Source organism: Cebus imitator, unplaced genomic scaffold, assembly GCF_001604975.1.
Source record: "Cebus imitator isolate Cc_AM_T3 unplaced genomic scaffold, Cebus_imitator-1.0 Scaffold190, whole genome shotgun sequence".
NCBI classification, from domain to species: domain Eukaryota; kingdom Metazoa; phylum Chordata; class Mammalia; order Primates; family Cebidae; genus Cebus; species Cebus imitator.
In genome coordinates this window covers 1662925-1678340 of record NW_016107505.1, presented here as the reverse complement: position 1 = coordinate 1678340, position 15416 = coordinate 1662925, and the positions used below count along the sequence as shown (strand labels likewise).

Below are 15416 nucleotides of genomic sequence, written 5' to 3'. Positions count from 1 at the left end.
TGGTCCAAAGAGATAAACCACTTGCTCAAGATTACAAAGCTGGGGCTGGAGTCAGGCAGAATATGGCTGGGTCCATCCACGTGCTTAGCCAGTAGGCTATGGTGCCTCACAAATGCACTTCCATGTGCATCCTACAGACACTCCCAATACACATACACTTACATTTCCACATGCTGCTGAGGGCCACAGGACACCCTGCCCTCTCCCAGTGGCCCTGCCCGGATCCCTCCTTGAGTGTGAGTGCTGGATGGAGGCCCCCTGATATGCCCCAGCACCACCTGTGGCCTCTTTGGGCGCTTCCCCCAGGCTTCATGGGGTTACCATGAGGTTCAAACAGCAGATATGTGTGTAAGGAACAGGGGCTCTCAGAGCCAGATTTGCCTAGAGAAATGCATCCTGGCTCAATTCTCTTTCAGTTCTCCTGACAAGCTCAGGACAAAGTCTCAAGTGACTGCTAGCGTATCTTAACATCCCTGCAACTCCTTACTCACTCCTTGAAACAAAAGAAAAGCAGGAAAATAAGATCCTGTCATTTGCAACAACATACATAAAACTGGAGGTCATTATGTTAAGCCAGGCATAGAAAGACAAACTTTGCATGTTCTCACATATTTGTGTGTGAGTAACCCCCTACATGAGCACCAAGGAAGGGGAGCTGTGCAAACCCCAGGCACAATTAGAGCCTGAAGAATATCTTAGTTTATAGTGTTATTACTCAGTTATTTCCTTTATATAATCTTTTATAATCTTATATTGGTTTATAGAATTAGTGCCTGAAGTATAACTTACTGCTTACATATATCTAGCTTATATAATATACTTAGTACTTATATCTAGCATACTGAGTTCCATATAATCTTTCTATAAAGTCATATAAATACTGTAGTCTATATCATCATATATATATTATAGTCGGAGCTGTACCAACACATTTAGTGATGATTTATATAATCTTTCTATATAACTATATAGTCGTCTGTAGTAGGAGGAATGCCTAGAGCAGTCACAGAGCAGAAGCAAGTACATGGGAAAACAGCCAGACCAAGACAAGAACGAAAGATCCAGGCAGTGGTGTCCCTGCCTGAAAGGGCATACATACACTATATGGCAGGCTTGGAGCAAGAGCCTCTCCTCCTGAAAAAGGAGTTGTAGTACCTTGCATCCAGTTCCTGTGGCAAGTAGGCCTCAGGCTTGAGATCCCGCAAATAGCCGAGGGAGAAGAACCCCTCTGGTGTGACCAGGTCATGGCGGCTGTACACCCTGTTAGCCTTTTCTTGCTTCTGTGATAGCTCAAATCACCCTCCCATAAATATCTCAGAGAAGAGCACAAGTCTGTCAGCTCCCACCACATTGGCTTATAGTATCCTTCTATTAGAAATCCTTTGAAGTCTCTAGCTCCCAAATAGGAAGTGTTGTGCATGACACTTGTTGCACACAGCCCACCTCCTTGCCTCGGTGACCTAATGCGGGTGGACCCCTTTTCTGTACATGACCCGATGCTACTGGGCAAGGCATGGCCCCCTTCTGCACACGGCCCACCTCTCTGCCCAGGTGACCTAATGGGGTGGCCCCCATGCTACTCAAGTGATTATGTATGCCCTATCATTAAGCCTATCGATGACCTCACTCATGACCCTGCTCCCCTTCCTTGTGCCCAATAAATACAGGTGCTTCTGGACGTTAGGGGTCTCGCCTGTCTCTGCTCATAGATGGCATGGCCCCCTGAGTCCAGCTGCTCTTTTCCAGTTCTTCAGTGTCCTGTCTCTTTACTTCTCAGATCCTGAACATAAGGGACACCCCATGATTCAGTACACTTGTGTGAGCTAAAAATTAAAACATTAAATTCATGGAGATAGAGACTAGAATGATGAAGAAACCAGAGGCTGGGAAGGGTAGTGGAGGGGTAGGAGGAATGTGGGGATGGCTAATAGATATTTAAAAAAAAAAAAACACAAAGAATTAATAAGACCTAGTATTTGATAGCATAACAGGGTGACTATGTTCAATAATAATTTAATGATACATTTTAAAATAACTGAAAGTATAATTGGATTGTTTGTAACAGAAAGGATAAATCCTTGAGGTAACAGATACCCCATTTATCCTGATGTGATTATTACACATTGTATGCCTGTGTCAAAATATCTCATGTACTCCATACATATATAAACCTACTACATAACCACAAAAATTAAAAATTAAAATTTAAAAGAATTTTAAATTTAGGGTCAGGCCCCAAACAGGGTGACCGTAATATCTCCTTAGAACTACCTGGCTTTATTTCCATTTGTTTTAATGTTTGTTTCCCTTCTTACAGCAAAATTCAGCTTCTTTTTACAGCAGTCACACAGAATGTCCTTTTTAACTAAGTTGATTTAAATTTAAAAACAATATCAGTGAGCCAGTTCAAGTAAATGGCAAAGTGAAAACTAGGATCCAGGGCACAGGTGAGGACAATTCTTGGAGTCTGAGACATGTTGGCTTAGTCCTGGCTTCTCCCATCATCAGGAGCTGACTACCCATGCCACCAACACCTCTGACTGAAAATGAGTTTTTCTTCTGCTGTGAACAGAAACATGCATCTATACATCTCTAACCCTTCAGGATAACCCAGAAAAACCTTAGTCATCTCCAACACAATATTCTTTTAGCTGGTGCACCAATTCTCAAAGTACCAGAATCACTGAGGATTTTTACTAAAATATTACTCAGAATATATATTCCTGCTCCCACCCCAGATCCTCTGAATCAAACTACCTGGATAGAGCCCTTGAATCAGTATTTCTAAACAAGTTTCCCAGGTGATTCTGATACCTCTTAAAGTGTAAGAACCACTAAGACAAAGAGGAGTCTTTCTTAGACCAAATGACCCCAACTTTCACAAGTGAAAAGTAATTTTAAATGTAGGCGGGCATATATATATATATATATATATATATATATACACACACACACACACACACACACACACACACACACACATATATGTATAAGGCCAAGTTGGCAGAAGCCTTTAGGGTCAGTGGTACTCAACTGGGAACAATTTTGCCCTCCCGGAGACATCTGGCAGATGTCTGAAGACATCTGCCAAATTGTCATAACTTGGCAGGGGAATACTATGAGCATTTAGAGGGTAGAGACCGGGGATGCTGCTAAACATTGTACAATGCATGGGACAGGCCCCACAACAAAGAATGATTAGAAGCAAAGGTCGGTAGTGTGGAGGTTGAGAAGCCCTGTTGCAGAACAGAAGGATCACAAAGGTGTGGGCTTGGGGTTCCCACCACTTTACACCCGTAAAAAGGCACCACACCTGGCCAACTGTAATCACTGAGTGAAAATGTTCTCTGGGTTAAAACTCTTCAAAACTGTTCGTTGGCTTCCCCCACCACTGGAAATCACCCAAAGTCTTCACTGCTGCCCACACAGCCCTTACAATGTGCCACTGATGGTCTCTCCCCTTCCATTGCCCCTACTCCCCTCTCCCATGCTTGGCCCCAGGCCCCCTGGCCTTTGCTTCTTCTGTTCCCTCTGCAGGGAATGCTCCTCCTATGACTGACCCTGCTTCATTGTCAGCTTGAAACATTATCTCCTTGGAGAAGTCCTCCACCTCCTACCACCTGAGCTCAAGCAGCAACTCTCTCCCCCTCTATTTTCTTGGAGTACGAATCATTATTGACAGCTGTCTTTTTAAAAATAATTGTTTTCAAGTTTGTCATCTGTCTTCCCTCCATGAGAACATAAGCCCCCAGGGAGCAGAGATTATCATTTTTGGATTGTATTTCCAACATCTAGGACAATGTCTAACACACAAGAGGCACTTAGACATCAAGCTGAATGAACAGATGAGCTAACTTCTAGTGCTGGCCAGGATTCAAAGGAACAGGCCCTCTCAACACACTAGTGAGGGAATGTGAGTTGCTCAACTTTTTTCTGGAAAGTGAGCTGGCAATACACAAATGCCATAACCCAGCAACCCTGTTCCTGAGAATCTGCCCACAGCAATAAATGCTCTATGTAAAAGTTACATAGAGGAAAAAAAAGAGATTTATGGCAGCATTGTTTCTAGAGGAAAAAAAAAACAAACCTTGAAAACAAAATTAATAAGCATTACTAAAGGAGTAAATGGTAGTGTCTCCATGTATGAAATATCAGGTCACCTCTAGAAAGCAGAGTTAGTTTTGCATCTGTTGACATGTCTTTGGTTTTACTAAGCGAGAAAAGCAAGTTACACAATTTTATGCCTAACTTCAGCCCCTTTGTGAAAAACCAAACCAACACATGTGGATGTGGACACAACTGTACAGTGTTTTCCAGCCTGGGGAAGGCTATGGAACAAGGCTGGGAGGGTGTCTGGATGGCATAGAGTGGGAATGAGAAGTGGGTAGGGGTTATTAATTCTTTTTTCTTTCTATTCATTTGAATTGTTTTCCTGGGTACAGAAACCTCATATTGCTGTCAAAATTTCTGAAACAGAATTTTAGAAAACATACTCCTTGCAGATCAGTGGTCTCTGACTTTCACCTCTGCTGTGACGTCAAGAACACTGGCCCATTTTGCCAGATCACAGCAGTGACCAGAGCCCACTTACCCAGTAGGCACAGAGCCTGGGGCCCATGAAACCTTTAGGGGCCCATAGGAAGATCTTAATTTCTTTGAAAATCATAAGAAAAGAGGTGAATATAATTCAGTCTATGTTTGTCTGCCCATTAATGAAATCACAAAACGTAATTTTTAGTGCTTTAAATAAAAATGGGGCAAGGGGCCCATGAAGACAAAGTACCCTTAAAAATCATAAAGCAGCCCTGGAAGTGACTTGCCCAAGTGACTGCTAAACCCAGTTTGGCCTTAGATCTGCATTCTCCTTCCTCTGAGCTTTTCAGCATTTCCTTCCTTTCTCCCATTTCCCTTGTTTCCAAGGGGAGATTCCCTTGGGGAAAATCCTGCAAACTTGTATCAGCTGAGCAGAAAGGGAAAAAAAGAATCTCCCATTTGTCTGATGGCTAATTGTGGGGGCTCTGGAACCTGGATGCTTGAGTGTAGCCTTGGGTGATTCACTTAGTCTGAGACTCAGTTTCCCCAACTGTAAGATAAGGATGATGACGGTCCCTACCTCAGAGTAACTGAAACACCTATAAATGGCCAGCACTGGCTCCATACACATTCCCTGAACAAGTCAACCTCTCCTTGGTCAGAACAGAGTAGGGCTTAGAGACCCTTTGGGAGTCTGATCCCCCTTTAAGAGAAGACCCTGTAGGAGACAGAAGAAATAGCCCTCCTTTGCCCTCCCCCACCCCAACTTCTTCACTCCCAGGCTCCTACCCCTACAGAGCCTTCATGGGCAGGAAGAAGCCAGGGAACTGTGGGTGGGCAGACTAGGAGAAGTATGGGGTGAGAAAATAGTGGCTCTGCTAGGCCCCCTTATCCAGGCATACAGTCTTTGGAAGAGGCACACACAGACGCACCCACCCGTACAGAGTCACTCACAAACATCAAGAAACACTCAGACACAGGTGGACACACAGAGATAGGGAAAGACCCCTACAGGCCTGGCTCCTGGAAAGACACACCCCTACACTCATGCTAAGAGACATGAATGGAAACTAGACACCCGGAGGGCACCTTCACACAGAGACCCATGGACAGAGATCAAGGCTGACACACCAACACCACCAAAGATAAGGACACAGCCAGTCATTCAGAGATATCGCCACACAAGCATAGACAGAGACCCAGAGAGACACCAAAACTCTGAAGAAGTGGGACACACACACACTCATGTTACCACACATGACCCACATGGACACACATGGACACATTCACAGACCCAGCCTCTGGACGACACTGCAGTTTCTTTCTTTCTCTCCCTCTCTCTCTTCTCTCCTCCTCCTCTTCTCTCTCTCTCACACACACATATAATCAATATCCAGACACAGCCATATCCTCAAGACGACATTGTCTCACACACAAATACAGGCCCACGCGGACACACACACACACAGACACATTTACAATATCCACAAAGACACAGCCTCATCCTCAGGATGATAAGCGCTGCCTGTCTCTCACACAGGCCACCTCCCCCCCAGGAGGGTCCTGGTGTCCACACAACTTTCCGACCTCCAACGCACTCACGCCTCTCCCTCCCTGGCCCCAACCTCCCCTTGGTCGCTCAGCCTCCCCTCAGCTTTTCAGCCCCTCTGCCTCCCCTCAGTCTCTCAGCTGCTCAGCCTCCCCTCAGCCTTTCAGCCTCTCCACCCCTCAGCCTCTACTCAGCCCCTCAGCTGCTCAGCCTCCCCTCAGCCTTTCAGCNTTCAGCCTCTCCACCCCTCAGCCTCTACTCAGCCCCTCAGCTGCTCAGCCTCCCCTCAGCCTTTCAGCCTCTCCACCCCTCAGCCTCTACTCAGCTTCTCAGCTGCTCAGCCTTCCCTCAGCCTCTCCTCAGCCCCTCAGCCGCTCAGCCTCCCCTCAGACTCCCCTCGGCCGCTCATCCTCCCCTCAGCCCCTCAGCTGCTCAGCCTCCCCTGAGCCTTTCAGCCTCTCCGCCCCTCGGCCTCCCCTCAGCTCCTCAGCTGCTTAGCCTTCCCTCAGCCTCCCCTCAGCTGCTCAGCCTCCCCTCAGCCACTGCTCAGCCTCTCCACCCCTCAGCCTCCCCTCAGCTCCTCAGCTGCTCAGCCTTCCCTCAGCCTCTCCTCAGCCCCTCAGCCGCTCAGCCTCCCCTCAGCTGCTCAGCCTCCGCTCAGCCACTGCTCAGCTTCCCCTCAGCAGCTCATCCTCCCCTCATCCTCTCAACTGCTCAGCCTCCCCTCAGCCTCCCCTCGGCCGCTCATTCTCCCCTCAGCCCCTCAGCTGCTCAGCCTCCCCTCAGCTGCTCAGCCTCCCCTCAGCCTTTCAGCCTCTCCGCCCCTCAGCCTCCCCTCAGCTCCTCAGCTGCTCAGCCTTCCCTCAGCCTCCCCTCAGCTGCTCAGCCTCCCCTCAGCCACTGCTCAGCCTCCCCTCGGCAGCTCAGCCTCCCCTCAGCCTCTCAACTGCTCCGCCTCCCCTCAGCGTCCCCTCTCCCTCTCCTCAGCTGCTCCGCCTCTCCGAGCGAGCGCACCTCGGTCCCGGCCTGTACGTCCTCCCTAGCACCGCACGCCCTGGAGCAGCACCCAGACCTGCACTCCCCGTACCTGGGCCTGCACACCCTCTCCATCAGGCCGTGCCCTCCCCGGGGCCAGGGTCCGGCCCCCGGAAAGGGAGAAGGTGGGCGGAACCCCGCAGCCACACTCACCGGCTCGCCGCTCTGCCAGGACAATGACCGCACCCGCTAGGCCCGCCCGGCCGCTGTGCGCCTGCGCGGACTGCGCCAGACTACGCTTCCCACAAACCCGTGCGCGCCACCTGCCCTCGGGCCCTTTCGGCCGATACGAGCCGAGTAGAGCGGAGCCTAATGAGCTCCTCCATCTCCCAGCGGCCTCCGCGGCCAAGGAGGCGGGGGCGAGAGGGAGGATTGAGGGGGAGGAGGTAGGAAAAGGGAGGAGAGACGGAGGGAGGAAAGGTGGGAAGAAGGATGGAGGGAAAGGAGCGGCGAGGAGAAAGAAAAGATAGAGAAGTAAGAGGAGTGGGAAGAAGGATGAAAAGGGAGGAGGGCTGGGGAGTAGCGGGGAGAAGAGATAGGAGGAGGAGGGACGTGAAAGGGAGGAGAGATGTAGAGGAGGAAGAAGAGATGAAGGAGGAGGGATTGGAAGAAGGAGGAGAAGGAGGAAGGGCTGAGGAGAGAGTGAGGGAAAATAACAGGTCAGGGAGGAGAGGAACCAACAGAAAGAAGAGGGAGCTGGGCGAGAGGAGAGAGGGGCAGGGAGGCAGGAAAGGAAGGGAATTGAGAGGCAAGGAGTAGGAAAGAAGAAAGAGTGGGAAGGGGGACGAGAAGGTGGAAAGAACTATACGGAAGAAGACAAGGATGGGGAAAGGAGAAAAGAAAGAGAAGTCGAGTTGGGGAGGGCAGGACAGGCTGAGGAGGAAGAGAGGAAAGAATGGGTAAGGAGGGGGATGAGGGAGGAGGGAAAATAGAAAAGGACAAGGGATGAGTGGAAGCAGAGAAATGAGGGGAATAAAAGAGGTGTGTCACATCTGCTGCAGACATTCTGCAGTCCAGCCAATGGACTGGACTGAGGGACCATTCCAGGCAACTTGAAAGCTGATAATCATACTTATTTGTAGAACATTTGTAAAATATACAGATATTCAAAGAAGAAAATGAGCATAGGTGTAGAAAAAAATGTATAGGAGACTATTGGTTTGGACTGAGTTCCTGCACTAGGCCCAACAGATCAAAACGAAATGGAGCTAGTCATGCTGAAGTTCCAGGCCACCAAATCCAACTAAGTTGTTATCTTACCTCCTCTCAGGGGAGAGAGAGATAATAGCCAAGTCCCAAACAGGCCAGTTTTAGCAGCCATGATAAAAGAAATCCCCTTTGCTTTAACCTTGACAGGGAAAGTAACTTTGAAATGACCAGTCCATTTTTGTTCTCTGTTTCTGCTTTCCTCAGCCTGTTTCTGTTTTTGAAGCCATATTCCTCTGCTTGAATCACGAGCTTATTCAAGAGGAAAGATAGGAATCAGGCTCCTGGCTGAGGCCCTTTTCTACTGTAAACAATAAAACCAAGTTTAAAAACATTTGCTGAACGTCTGAGTGGCTACAAAACTGTCAACAGCAGCTAGCCTTAGGGGGTGTTTAATGATGTATTTAAATGAAATATTTTATTGTGAGATACATGTGGATTTATTCATGTTAAGTTGTAAAACACGATACAGAAATCATACAGCGAGACATAGGTCTCTGTTAGGTAATTTCACCCAAGGGCAGCATCTTGCAATATCGCAAGTAGGATACTGACATTGATCATGTCAAGAGACAGAACATTTCCATCACAAAGCTCTCTTCCAGTTTTCCACAAGGATCCCTCATCTTGCCCTTTTATAGCCACACTCACTTTCCTCCAGACTCTATTATTAGTTGTCCTCCACATATACAATTGTGTCATTTCAAGAATGTTATATAAATGGGATAATACAGTATGCAAATGGTGGGATTGGCTTTTCTTCATTCAGCACAATTCTCTGGATCAAGTTGCTATATACATAGAGCTTAATTATCTTGCACAACAGAAACTTTATACCTATTGAGTAACATCTTCTTGCCTCCCCCAGCCCCTGGAAACCACCATTCTAATTTCTGTTTCTATGAGTTTGACTATTTTAGATTCCATGTGTAAATGGAATCATAAAGTATTTGTTCTGTGACTAGCTTTTACTTAGCATAATGTATTCAAGGCTTATCCATGTTGTAGCATGTGACAGGATTTCCTTCTTTTCTAGGGCTTAAAAATATGTCATTGCGTGTGTGTGTGTGTGTGTGTGTGTGTGTGTGTGTGTGTGTGTGTTTTAATCTGTCCATCTCCCATTCAGTAGGCTGCTTCTTCCCACTGTTGTTTTCTTATTACAGGATTTTGTGTGACCATTACTCTTCATTTCTCTAGAATAAATGCTCAGGAATGTAATTACTAGGTCATATAGTATGTTTAGCTTTTTCTTAAGAAACTGTCAAACTGTTTTTCAGAGTGGCTATACCATTTTACATTCCTACAGCAATTTATGAGATACTCGGTTTTTCCAAATCCTAGCCAGATACCCAGGAGTGTGACTGCCAGATCATATGGCAAGAGTATGTTTAGCTTTGTAAGAAATCACCGAACTGTTTTCCAGACTGCATTCCCCCCAGCAATGAATGAGAACTGCTGTCCACAACCTCACCACCATTTGGTATTGAAAGTTCTTTTTGGATTTTAGTCATTCTAATAGGTGTGTAGTCATATCTTGTTATTGTTTGAATTTGCAATTCCCTGATGACATATGATGATAATATGATGGTAAGCATCTTTTCCTATGCTTATTTACCAACTGTATATCCTCTTTGCTGGTTTTTGTTAGATCTTTTGCCCACTTTTGAAGTGAGTTTTCTTACTGTTGAGTTTTATGAGTTCTTTGTATATTTTGTATGTAAGTCCTTTAGCAGCTATGTATTTTGAAAATATTTCCTCCCAATGGTGATTTGTCTTTTAAGTCTAACAGTATTTTTCACAGAGCAGCTTTTTGTTTGCTTTTTGAGACAGAGTCTCTCTATGTCTCTCAGGCTGACGTGCAGTGGTATGATCTCAGCTCACTGCAACCTCCGTTTCCTGGGTTTAGGCATTCTTTTCCCTCAGCCTCTGAGTAGCTGGGATTACAGGTGCCTACCACCACACCCAGCTAATTTTTTGTATTTTTAGTAGAGACAGAGTTTCACCATGTTGGCCAGGTTGGTCCCAATCTCCTGGCCTCAGATAATCCACCCGCCTTGGTTTCCCAAAGTTCTGTGATTACAGGCATGAGCCATCAGGCTCAGCCTACACAGCAGTTTTTAATTTTAATGAACAGCTTATAAGTTTTTTCTTTTATGGATTGTGCTTTTATTTTTATTATTGTGGATTGTGTTTTCAACCTTGTATTTAAAAACTCATTGCTAAAATGAAGGTCACCTAGATTTTCTCCTGTTACTTTCTAAGAGTTTTATAATTTTACATTTTTACATTTAAGTCTATGATCCATTTTAAGTTAATTTTGTGTAAAATGTCTGTGTCTGTTTTTTTGCATTCAGATATCCCATTGTTCCAGCACCGTTTTTTGAAAAGACTGTTCTTTCTCCATTAGCTGCCTTTGCTTCTTTGACAAAGATCAGCTGACTACATTGATGTAGGTCTATTTCTGGGGTCTCTATTCTGTTCCATTGCTCCATCTCTACTCTTTAGGCAATACTACACTGTCTCAATTACAATAGCTCTGTCTTGAAGTTGGGTAGTATCAGCTCTCCAACTCTTCTTCTTTAGTATTGGGTTCGCTATTCTGAGTACTTTTGTCTTTTCATATGAACTTTATAATCAATTTCTCAAGATCCACAAAATAACTTGCTGTGATTTTAGGTGGGATTCGTTGAGTCTATAGATTATTTAGGAAGAACTGACATCTGAACAATACCAAGTCATCCTACCCATGAACATGGAATATCTCTCAATTTATTAAGCTCTTCTTTGATTTCCAAGGACTGTGGATCTTAAGTTTCCCTTCTGGGTTCAGTCACCATCCTGACCTCCCCCAGTGGCTTCCAGTGAGGTTTTTCCTCTTTCTTCCCCAAAAAGAGGAACTGGACAGTATGGGGGCAGGCCTCGTTCTCCAGCACAGAGATGCCACTGAGCTGCTGCTGTGGCCTCTGCTTTATGTATGTATGGGTGTGTAAATGATCCCAAGGGAGGCACAGGAGGGAGGGGTTGTTGGGGCCCCAGGTTGTTGGCCTTTGGAACCAACCACAGCTATTACTCCCCAGGTGTTTCTTCCAGAGTGCCTGGCTCAGGATCCACGACTCCAGCTGTGAGTGCAGAAGTTCAGTGTGGGCACGGGGGGGCCTGTGTGTCCTGGTGCCCTGTGCCACTGCCCATCTCCAGAATGTCCTGTCTGATGGTTTTCCAGCTCCGGAGTACTGAGTCCATGATGAGAACCATTTTTATTTGAATGATCCAGTGGCCACAAATGACCCTTCCCACAAAATATAGTAAGAAACCCAGAGTCCATTTGTCTCCCTGGGGTACCCCGAGAACTAGAGCTGCTCCTGAGCATCAGAGATGCCCACATGGGGGATACAGGGAGTTGCTACGTTCAGATGGAGAAAGGACCTACTGTCAGATATTGTCACTGAATTAACAGGCTCTCAGTGCATGTGCCAGATACAGAATTGGTTCTAGGGAGGGCATGAGGGATGGAGTGCGGGTCCCCTACTCCATAAGCTGAGCTGGAATGGGACCCTCTCACCTCTCCCAGTGAGTGGGCAGAAGCAGGCTCAGATTTGAAAAGGTGGCAGTCTCAGGGGATCCCCTGGATCTCTGAGTCCTCGTCTCTGCCCCTCTCTCTTCCTGCCTCTGAGCCAGTAGCTGAATGTCCACGCTCCAGAAATCCCGGAACTTGGACATCCAAGGATGGTCGTCCTTTTTCCCAGGTCTGTGAGGGGGGTTCAGTCTCTACCTCCTCCTGGATGGGGGCTGGCCTGGCCTCCCTGGGCCCCACAACTCCCTAGAGATCAATGTTTATCCTCAACCCAGAGCCTCCAGACCATGGCACCAACCTCCCATGCCAGGTGAGCCTCCTCTGGGACTAGTGTGACCTCAGAGAGCCTTTAACTCAGCATTTCCTAAGAGTCCTTGAGCACGCTGTTGGGGACCTTGGGGAGACTTGTTGGGGATTCCTGGAGACAGAGGCCAGGGTCCCTAGCAGGACAGCAGGTGGTGGTGACTTGAAGGTGGCTGTCAACTCTCCTGGGCCCTGGAGCTCAGCACTCAGTGGGTTCCCATTAGGCCTCCCAAGGCCTCTCTGTGGAGTATGAGGGGCTGGAGGCTGACCTCTGGGTTTTGTGGATTAGGCAGAGGACAGGACTGCAACCTTCACTCAGCAGCCTCACCTCCTTTTCCCTCACCTCCTTTGCCCAAGGTGGTCTCTCTCCTTGACCCTGTGGGCTGGTAGGAGGTCCAGCTGCTGGTCATCACCTGCTCAGAGGGCAGGACTCCTCCTCAGCAATGCCTCTGGATATTCCCTACCAGGGAAGCAGACCCTTTACTGCCCCAGGACTCTCTTTCCAGAACCTGGAACTGGGGCCTGTCTTCCTGGATCCAGCAATGAAGTGCCCCTCTAATCTAAGAGTTGTATGACCTCTCAGAGATGAGGTCCTTGAGGAGCACATTAGGCCATTCTTGCATTGCTATAAAGAAATACCTGGGACTGGGTAATTTGTAAGGAAAAGGGGTTTAATTGGCTTACAGTTCTGCAGGCTGTACAGGAAACATGGCATTGGCATTTGACTTCTGGGGAGGCCTCAGGAAGCTTACAATCATGGCAAAAGCTGAAAGGGGAGCCACACATCACATGGCAAAAACACACGAGCAAGAGAGAAGGGGGGGAACGTGCTACACATTTTTAAATGACCTAATCTCACAAGAACTCTCTCATTATCGAGAAGACACACCATGCCATGAGGGAACTGTCCCATGATCCAAACACCTCCAACCAGGCTCCATCTCCAGCACCGGAGATGACAATCCAACATGAGATTTTGGGCAGGGACAAATATCCAGACTATTTCAAGAGGTGGAGACCATGAGCCCAGGGCAAGAGTCCAGCTGGTACTTACCTTTCCCCACTCTCAGCATGCATTCTCTCGTTTTCATGCTTTTTCTTCTTTTCAATTAAGATTCTATTTTTTTTTTTTCACTTTGTGGAAGTCTGAGACAATTGGCAACTTTTTGTGCCTTTAGCTATTATAAAATATTCAAAACTTGTGTTGCTTCATCTTGAGTCTTGTTCTTAACACTCCTGTTCTTCTTGTTCAACTTACTGATGTGACATTTTCAGGATATCTAAATCACTGTTCCCCAAAGAAGGAAGTAGTCAGAGAGTAGATTGTAAAAATACATAGTTACAAGTGAGAAGTTCACATAATTAATTTTACAGACTCTCCCCTGGCAAATAAAACCCTTATATCTGTCTGTTTTGCCTGTTTTCAAGTTAGTATGTGCATTCTAAATTATTTTGATTTAAAAAATTTTAACATTCATTTAGTCCATTTATGTCTATTTTGAGGCACATTTTGACTCTTATGATCTTATATTTCCTCTAAAATTATTCAGATTTAATTAAAGCCTTTTTCCTCTTCTGAAAACATTTTATTTAAAACCACAATATGCTATTAATTAAAAACTGAGGAATTCATTTGAGTTACTCTAAATCATGTGTAACTCAGACTATCCTGTGTAGGAACTATATTAATAGTGTTTAATCACAAGAACAGCAGCCCTTACTGCCCTTATGAAGACTGTTCCTTAATGTTCCATGAGGTACATGCATTCTGAGTTCCAGCCTCGTTGGATCCAAGGAGCACAATAAACACGTCAGTGTGAAGGCCACATTGGGTGAGTGGTGGAAATTTTTCCTACTGTGATCTAGAAATGTCAATTCCTTCAACTTACCAGATGGCTCCTGTGTCACCTCCTGGCCAGCTTCCTGTAAAAGTCAAGGCTTGTCCTTCTGGGGTAAACAGGTAGAGACATTGTTCAGTTATTGCCAAGACTTCTCTAGTAAGAAATGGAAACTTGTCTGCCTACAATTTAAACTGAGAAGTGTGATAAAGTTGGCAACCTAACTTTATGTTTCCCAAAGGACAGTGATATGGTTTGGCTGTGTGCCTACCCAAACCTCAACTTGAATTGTATCTCCCAGAATTCCCAAGTGTTGTGGGAGGGACCCAGGGGGAGGTACCTGAATCATGAGGGCTGGTCTTTCCCATGCTATTTTTGTGATAGTGAATAAGTGTCATGAGATCTGATGGGGCTATCAAGGGTTTCCACTTTTGCTTCTTTCACATTTTCTCTTGCCCCTACCATGTAAAAAGTGCTTTTTGCCTCCCACAATTCTGAGATCTCCCCAGCCATGTGAAACTGTAAGTCCAATTAAACCTCTTTTTCTTGCAAGTCCTGGATGTCTTTATCAGCAGCATGAAAACAGACTAATACGGTAAATTGGTACCAGTAGAGTGGAGTGTTGCTGATAAGATACCCAAAAATGTGGAAGAGACTTTGCATATCTTGAGCCTCAAGCCTCTTAAACCTTCCCTGAGAAAGTTTCTGTTTGGCTTGATGTTAATTTCTACTTATGTGAGAGCCAAAGAACTCAGAGTCCATTTGTGGTAACAGAATCAGTCTACGATGGTTAATTAAAATCTTACTATGATTTTTTTGGAATTACATCGAATGTATAGATCAATGTGTGTGTGCTTCTTTTTAATAAGGAAAACAAATCTTTCAGTGGGAACAAAGGAATACATGGCTAGTTCCTATATGCAAGGTCTTTTATTAGAACAAAATTAAGATGGAATAAATATGTGTGCACACGTTGCAGGATTTTTACCCCATTATTCTCATGATTCATCTGCCTTCGTTTCCACAAAACAAGACACCACATTTCCAGCTGTCATTGGAGAGCGAGAACACTGGGAGGGCTCTTTCACCTACAGGGATGCGGTTATCCACCCCAGCATTCCTTGCCCTCTGTCTGGCCCTTCCAGGGGGCAACTGATTGTGGTTTTGATATGCATTACCCTAATGACTAATGATGTTGAGCATTTTTTCATGTGCTTGTTGTTCATTCATATATTTTCTTTGGAGAAATGTCTATTCAAGCCTTTTGCCTATTTTAAATTGGGCTATTTGTCTTGTTATTGTTAAGCTGCAATTCTGGATTCCTGTCCTTTACAGATAAATGATTTGCAAATATCTTCTATCATTTTGTGAATTTATTGTT

General features: G+C 45.8%; 1 protein-coding gene across 3 annotated transcripts in view; it reads right to left on the bottom strand.

Moving 5' to 3' along the window:
- ZNF71 (zinc finger protein 71) overlaps positions 1 to 7356 on the bottom strand; it is a 28931-nt gene extending 21575 nt beyond the window's left edge. The window contains exon 1 of one of the 3 annotated variants that reach the window (XM_017546654.2): positions 7271 to 7356. The gene's annotated coding sequence lies outside the window, so the exon portion shown is untranslated. Of the gene's footprint in view, positions 1 to 7096; positions 7185 to 7270 lie in introns of those variants that run through there. The other 2 variants (XM_037745040.1, XM_037745039.1) reach the window with 2 other exon arrangements.
- Between the last annotated feature and the right edge of the window lie 8060 nt (positions 7357 to 15416).